We start from the raw sequence: 8,659 nt of genomic DNA, 5'->3' as shown, positions 1-8,659 counted from the left end.
TTAGTTACTAGGAAAAGTGTCATTAGTCCAGGTGGTTGTGTTTACTGAAGATCTGGGCCTAGTTGGGGCTGATTCAAGAGAGTTTACAACACGGTCCAGAGAACAACATAAAACTGAACAATAGGTAGGACCCTTCTATTGTCTCAGCCATTCCATAGGCTATCTCACTAGTCATCTGTATCAGTTAGCTATTGCTGCATAACAAATTACCCCCAAACGTAGTGGTCGCAATTCTGTGCATTGGCAACTGAGGATCAGCCATATAGTTCTGGTTTCATCTGAACTCTCATATGGATCATCAGTTACCAGTAGTCAGTTTGCTGATCCTGGTTGAATTCTCACATGTCCAGGAGCTTGGCTGGGATACATTGGTTCTATTTCATGTAGTCTCTCAACTTGTAGCAGTTAGTTGTTCATATGGCAAGTGAGTGGAAGCATACAAGGTTTCTAAGATGTAGGCTTAGAAATGGCTCTCCATTACTTTTACTGTATTCTGTTGGTCAAAGCAACTCTTAGAATCAGTCCAGATTCAAGTAGGGGAAAATAAATATATTTTTGGATGTGAGGAGCTACAAATCCAGATGGCAAAGGGTGTGGATAGAGGGCAGAGTGAAGTACTGTATCCATGTTTTTTTAATCTCCTCCATCTTTTCCCCTTAGGGTCTCTCCTGTTATCTTATTGTTGGATCTTCAGTCCCTCCTCCTGGACTGTCTGGATATCTTTCCAAAGAGATCATTTCTCCCTCTTCAAATCCCTCTTCTGATTTGAAGAAGACTCTTATTTCCTGTAACTTTATTATGCAGAATGTTTATTTTTCTTTATTGACAGTGTTTTCCTTTCCAGTCACATTCTCACCAAAAAGTGATCCTGTGTATTGATTAAAGTATACCGCTGGTTCTCAACCTGGGCATCAGAATCACCTGCAAAGCCTTAAAAAATTACTGATGTCTTTGGTCCCACCCCCAGGTCTGGGCTAAGTTTTGGATGTTGGTGTTTAAAAAATTCTCTCCAGGTGGTTCTAAGATGTAGCTAAGGTTGAAAACCACTGGAATAAACAAAAGCACCATGTATCTCTGAGATGAATTTTGCTCCTTCTTTAAAATATGGGCATCTTAGAAGCTGTTTTTTTTTTTTTTTTTTTTTTAATGAGCAAATTCCCTCTTTATGTTACACTGTGTAGTGTCCAGTGCATTGAAGGTACTCACTAAATATGAGCTATTTTCACTGTTACTATTGCCATCAAGGATAAGACAGTGTGGTGGTAGGGAATCTGGTTTCTGAAGTCAGACCACTTCTCTCTCTGGCTCAGTTTCCTCATTTGTAAAATAAACATAATTAAAATTATTAGTTCATTAATATCTACTTACCTCCAGGATTGTTGTGGGGGTTAAAGGTCTTAATGATTGACCTTCAACACAGAGTAGGTGTTCAATAAATGGTGGGTACTAAGTAATTATTGTTTTATTCTTTCAGCTCCCCATTTTTTTTTTTTTTAACCAAACACAGTTTTCTCTTTGGACCAGTTTGTTTCCAAATAAAATATGATGACAATGGATGGGAAGAAGTGATGGTGCAGTTTCACTGGAGCGTGCTGGGATTGGGAAGGTACAGAAGAGAGCTTGCTTGGGGAATCTCTCGGCTCTGCCAAGTCTAGATTAGTCATGGCATTAAGGAAATTCTCTGGCAAACTTGGGAATCTTCTTTCTTTTCTAGGCTGAAGTTTTCTTCAGCCCAAACATTCATTTTAATGGAGGCAACTTCAAACTTGTGCAATTACTTGAGGAGTTTACTTGAGGAGTGCATAATTAGCACCTTTAGTGCAGTTCAGATGTCCTGGAGATAATAGATGTGAACGAGGATGCTAGAATCTTCTAGGAGCCTGGACCAGGTCTGAGTGCCAGCCTGGGTGGTGGGGTGCAGCCGGCACACTGAGGGAGTGGTGGGTAAGACAGAGGACATCATGGAATCACAAAGAGAGTCAGCGGGACTCTTTGATGTCTAGACCCACATAAAGGAAAAAGAATCAAGCTTATCTAGAGTCACATAGCTGGTGACTGGTAGAGCTCAGACTAGCGGGATTTTAACTGTTACTGTGTCCTTTCTTGTGCCAGGCTTGTGTTGGCTCTTCATCTTTACTACTTCAATTGTATCTCACAGCTTTAGAAAACAGGGAATGTTGTCTCCATTTTGTAGCTGAGAAAACTGAAGCTTCAAGAAATTACAATGTTACTGCAGCTAAATTAAAAGTTAGGTCACCATACAGCTAACCTGTGGCAATACAAGGACAGTTTAAAGCCATTGGAGTGACTTAAAATTTTTTCTATAAAATTTCTATTCCCCTTTCTGAAGAGGCAGAATGAGATTAGCTCCACAGTATGATTTTAGGAAGACCCTAAAGGGAAAAAAATTCTTTACAAAACCTGAAAATCAGGAAACCCAAATCTTCAGTTTCCTCTCACCTTATTCATTGATATGTGAAAATAAATTAGAGCTTAATTTAAGGTTTTAATTTCTGATACAATGGAATCATTCTTGAAAGAAGCTAAAACTCAACATGAGCTGAAAGAAGTAACGTAGTATAGGGTAAATGAGCACTGTGATCTCATGTTTCAAAAAACTAATTTGGCTTAAAACTTTGCCAGCCCGGTACAAGTCACATATATGGAAAATTCTGAAAGAAAGGGCACAGACAAGATCTTATTTGCTGGAAAGAAGTCCAAATTATAAAATATTTAGAAAATATGCAATTTTATTATTTTCTATATGATACACAAATGTATGTGAATTTTTATGCAAAATGAGATGGGGGAAAAGAAAAGGAAAATCTCAACAGCCTTATTAATGTCTCATAGGCATAAAAAAATTACAAAATTAGGGTGCCATGTAAGTAGAGTGGTTAAGTCTTTAGACTTGGGAGTCATACTTCCTGGTTTCCTATCCTGATAGTATCATGTCATTAGTTGTCTTACTTTGTATAAGTTTACTTAACTTCTCTGGGCCTATTTCCTTATCGAGAAAATAGTGTTAATGATATATTCCTGCTTCATAAAGTTGTTTTGAGATCCGAATGAATTAATGCCTTGCTGTCTTCTTCCCAGTGCAGGATTCTCTTAATATGAATCCTCTCTGAATTATTGCCTTATTGCTAATAACACATTTTTTGAATTAAGGCAACCGTGTTCCTGGTTTCTGGTTATTATCTTTGCATCAGACTAGGATTACCTCTTGTCGACTTAAATTTACCACTTGCCCGTGATTGCCTTGGCTTAGACCGACTGCTCTTGCATTGTTTTTCACATAAGTCATGATTTGCAGAGCTTTGGCAAATGTGCACTGGCCTACTGTTGCAGCAACAGTGGGGGAGAAGGCAGGATCTCCTGTTTCATCCCACCAGAAGGTGGCCACGGCAGATCCGCTTGCTCTGGATGTGGCTGTTGGTCACACTCCACAGACGGGTGTTTTATTTTCATATCTGCACCCAGCAAGCTCATGACTCTACCAAACACTCTGCCTCTTACTCCTGGTCCTTCTGGAGACCAGGCACTGAACTAAAGCAGGAATACGGTTATCTGGGGGCCACAGGGAGAATACAGAGAGAGACTGCTTTCCTAGCCCAAATACCAACACAAACTTGTTTTAAAAATTGATTTTTACTGGAGTATGTGTGCTTACTCACACAGTCGTGTCCAACTCTTTGTGACCCTTTGGATTATAGCCCACCAGGCTACCCTTTCCGTGGGATTTTTCAGGCAAGAATACTGGAATGGGTTGTCATTTCCTCCTCCAGGGTATCTTCTTGACCTAGTAATTAAACCTGTGTCTCATCTCCTTTGTCTCCTGCATGGCAGGTGGATTCTTTACCCGCTGAGCCATCAGAGTTGATTTAAAATATTGTGTTAGTTTCTGCTGTACAGCAAAGTGAATTGGTTATACATAAACATATACTGACTCTTTTTTAGATTATTTTCCCATATAGGTCATTACAGAGTATTGAGTAGAGGTGCTTATTCTATAAGGTAGGCCCTTATTGGTTATCTGTTTTATATATGTAAATGTAAATGACAGTGTTAGTTGCTCAGTCATGTCCAACTCTTTATGACCCCATGGGATGGTAGCCCATCAGACTCCTCTGTCCATGGAATTGTCCAGGCAAGAATACTGGAATGGGTTGCTATTCCCTTCTCCAGGGGATTTTCCTGACCCAGGGATCAAATCCGGATCTTCTGCATTGCAGGCAGATTCTTTACTGTCTGAGCCACCAGAGAAGCCCATTTTATACATAGCAGTGCGTATATGTCAATTCTGATCTCGCAATTTAGTCCCACTCCCCATCCCCCTTGGTCCAACACAAATTTTTATAAGCGAACGGCACACCACGATTCTATTACTATCCTCCTGTTACATAACTCCAACTCAGTGTTTCCACACTCAAAACACCCAGCCACAAACAAGGGTGATTCTGAGCATGAGCTGAAGACAGGTGAGGCCCTGATATAGGTGACCCAGGCTCTAGAAGGGGCTAGCAAGAGATCAAAGTGCAGCCTTGCCACCGGCTGCCTGCCTCTGAGCAAGCAGTTCTTTGGAATAGCTCTGCCACAAACTATGAGCAACCGTTAGTCTAAATTTGGGGCTGGCAGAGATAAGAGGCCAGGCAGATGGCCTGGATGAGAGCCTTTCCAGGGCCTCAGTAAGAATCTGCAACTGACAATTGTCAAGAGGGTGTAATGGACTGGAAATATGGGCATGTCTTGCTGCCAAAGGCATCCCCAAATCCCTTTAGAAGAGGAGGTATGGGTTGCAGTCTACAGGCTTGGTTGTTTACCTGAGTGAGTATTCCTCCCCATAAGACCCCTAAACAGAGATGAAGTGAGGGAACAGCATGGAATATTGAACACTTACCATCACAGGTTTCTTCTGTTAGAAGCATTTTTCTGATCTTCTTTCTCCCCTTACCTCTTGGGCAGCATGAAGAGAAATCACAAGCCATGTGGAGGCTGAAGACCTGTGTTCAAATTTAGGTTCTTCTATTAGCTGATGGATGCTGGGGAAAGTCACTTAACTGAAGAGTTTGTGAAATGGGGATATAGCAATATTTTCCTCGGAGGTGCTAAAAAAAAAAGCATCTTAGATAAATAGTGCCTGTTTTCTGAATCAATGGATTATTTTTCTCATGAAAGAAGAAAAAAAAAATCATATCTTGAAATTGATATGCTGATGGTCTCATCAGACAAGTAGCCTCTTTGGAGGGCTCCAGAAGACCCCTGGTGCTTGGCATTATGACCTAGTTACTTCCTTCCTTACTTTGTGATGAATCATGATCAAGTGTGTGTGTGTGTGTGTGTGTGTGTGTGTGTGTGTGTGTATAAGAGAGATTGTGAGAGTTAAGGGACAATTTGGCTGGGCCATGCTGCCCAGATATGTTGTCAAACATATGTGCTTCTGTGAGATTGTTTTGTGATGCAATTAAAATTTAAATCAGTGGGCTTGAATAAAGATTGCTTTCCCTAGTGTGGTGAGCCTTACCCAATCAGTTGAAGGCCTGAATAAAACAAGACTGGTTCCCCCGGGGTCAAGCATGAATTCTGTCAGTCAATGGCCTTTAGACTTGAACTGCAACATTAGCTCTTCCTGATTCTCCAGCATGCTGACCCACCTTGCAGATTTTGGATTTGCCAGAGCCATAATTGCACAAGCCAGTTTTTTTTTTTTAAAGAAGTCTTTCTATTGGTTCTACTTCCTTGGAGAACCCTGACTGATTCTGGTGAGACAAGAAGAGTATCAGCATTCTCTGCTGGCTTATATCGTCTGAGGGACTTCACTTGACAAACCTGCTCATCACACTTTTATTCACAATGGTTCTGGATTTTAGAAACACTGTGGTGTTTTTGTCTGGTGCCTGCTTTTCATTATTTTCTTATTTGGAATAAGTTAAAAGCATAAAACAGGGAATATGATGGTGATTATTAGATTCTACTATGTTCAAGGGAATCTTAACTCAAACTGAGACCAAAGACACACACCCACTCCTCTTCTGAAGACAAAATAAAGGACAATACAAGACAGTTTCCATCAACGTAGTTCTATTATAAGGTCCTGCAAAGCAAGGATCCTTTTAATAATTATGATAGTAATAACAATAGCTGACTCATAGAAAGAAAATAAAAGTGAAAGTCGCTCAGTCCGTTCCAACTCTATGACCCCAAGGACTACATGGTCCATGGAATTCTCCAGGTCAGAATACTGGAGTGGGTAGCCTTTCCCTTCTCCAGGGGATCTTCTCAACCCAGGGATCAAACCCAGGTCTCCTGCATTGCAGGCGGATTCTTTACCAGCTGAGCCACAACACATAGTGAAGCCCAACACACAGAAGCCGTTACCAATTATTGGGCATATACAAGAATTTACATGTATTATTTCCTTAAATATGATAATAGTGGTGGGCGGCCTTCCCAAATGTACTGGAGAATCACTGCAGGCCCCTAAATTTTAGTGTTGAATTTCTCCCTACAAATGATACATTTTTTAAAAATTTTATGTATTTATTTTTAAGTTTTGACTGTGCTGGGACTTTGCTGCTATGTGTGGGCTTTCTCTAGTTGCAGTGAGTGAGGGCTGCCCTAGTTGTGTGTGAATTCTCATCTAGGGGGCTGCTCTTGTTGCTGAGCCCTAGGACACTAGAGGCTCTAGGACACTCGGGCTTCAGTAGTTGTGGCACGTGGGCTTAGTTGCCCTGAGATGTGTAGGATCTTTCTGGAACAGGGATCAAAACCGTGTCTCTTACATTGACAGGCAGATTCCTAACCACTGCACCTCCAGGGAAGTCCTAAATGATACTTTTTGAAAGGACAATTTCTTGGTTATTTTCTACCAGATTCATTCCAGTTCAGTTTTATCTGTCTTCAACTCTTCATGTGGCAGGATAACTATGTACGGTGGAGGTTGGATTTATCATTATCCAATGTTAGAAAAGCCAGCATGGTCAGAGAGCGTATTTATTCTGGGTAATCAAGGATTCTGGTTATATAGATTTCACATAACCATATGCGGCTGAACAGTTGTCAGATAAATTTAATTCAATAGGATATATTGAATGCTCTGCCTCTGGAATGTAATAGCGTTTTGGTGGGTCATAAACCTCTTGAGGCTATCTCGCTGCCTCTGGGTCATCTTCACAGTCATCAGTTCTCACTGTATGTATCACTACTTTCTGTTTTTTAAAAAATTGGAGTATAGTTGCTTACAATAGTGTGTTAGTTTCTGCTGTACAATGAAATGAATCAGCTATATGTATACACATGTCTCTTCCCTGTTAGACTCCTCTACTAGCCTGCTCCCATCCCCACACATCTAGGTCACCACCGGGCACCGGGCTGAGTTCTGTGTGCTATACAGCAGCTTCCACAGGCTGTCTGTTCACACACGGCAGCGCACTACTTTCTAATCAATAGGACACTAAGCCTTTACTGCATTACTTGCCACGAGGGACGAGGGGCTGCATGTGTCCATAAAAATATCATTTGTGGTCAATTCATTTAAAAGTGATGGAAGGTGATGGGAAAAGGAGCTGTGAACTATACTTTCTCCCTCCTCAGTGCCCACTAGCCCCTGCCGGGTTTTCTGGATGTTTTTGTCCTGGATTTGCTGCCCAGATAAGCGACAGAGACATCAGTTGTCTTCTGAACTCATCTGCCTTTGGTAACAGGTATTCATCCTTTCCCTGATGGTGCTGTTGACCTTATTTCAGTGGGCAGGATTTTCACCCAGGAAATGCTCTGGGCATTGGTGCCCACAAAATGCCACCTGTGGCTTGCCAAACCCAGACAGTGGGGGAAGGCTTTTGAAGGTGGAATTTCCTAAGTTAGACGACAAATGAAGTCACTTGCTGGCTGTGTGACCCTGAGAGAATAACTCAACCTCTCTGAACCTCCTTTTTCTTACCTGTAAAATTGTGGTGGTAATGCCTGTGCCATGGGAGAGGGGAGACTGGAACGATTCACTGAGGAAATTAATATAAGAGGCTTAGTACATGGTCTGGAATGATAATTCATGAATGGCAGTGAATCAGTGGATCTAATTGCTTGTAACCCTGCCATCGGCTCAGATTTCTCTGACCATTGGAGACACAGAATCTCAAATCACGCTGTGGAAAGCTAAAGACACCCCCACGATACCTGCAGATGACTGAGACCTAACCTCAAGTTGGACAATGTGCCCCTTCCTTCTACACCCCTTTTGCTTCCAGGTCACAGGCTCCTGTGTCTACAAGTGGGCTACTTCTGTTTCACTCTGCGCCCACTGGCCGAGATCCTTATATCCTTGAGATGCTAACAAAGGAGAACAGTTCTTATGTTTCAATACTAATATTGTAGTGCTCTGAACTCCAAATTTACCTTCCAGTTCAGGAGCCTTCCTTTACATTTTCTGAGAGGCCAGATTCAGAATGTGAAATTAGAGGACCAGCACATGGCGTTATGGTGGGACAGTCCCTTCTCTGGAAACTGTTCAGTTGAGAATGTGCTCAACACTGTCTCTAAAGAAATAAACGCCTTGATGGTTTGAACCAAAAAAACACCACTCACCCCTTATTGACCCAGATCCTTAGCTCAAAACAAGAACAAGAAGTTAGGGAAAGTCAGAGTGTGCGTGTGTGTGTGTGAC

The 8,659-nt window shown here is 41.6% G+C and overlaps 1 protein-coding gene across 1 annotated transcript in view; it reads left to right on the top strand.

Moving 5' to 3' along the window:
- Window positions 1-8,659, top strand: part of CDH17 (cadherin 17) — a 101,817-nt gene that overhangs the window by 768 nt on the left and 92,390 nt on the right. The gene's annotated exons all lie outside the window — the stretch shown is intronic.

This window comes from Giraffa tippelskirchi, chromosome 6 (assembly GCF_054371585.1).
Source record: "Giraffa tippelskirchi isolate mGirTip1 chromosome 6, T2T-mGirTip1v1.2.pri, whole genome shotgun sequence".
In the NCBI taxonomy this organism is placed as follows: Eukaryota; Metazoa; Chordata; class Mammalia; order Artiodactyla; family Giraffidae; genus Giraffa; species Giraffa tippelskirchi.
This window is presented reverse-complemented; position numbering and strand designations above follow the sequence as displayed.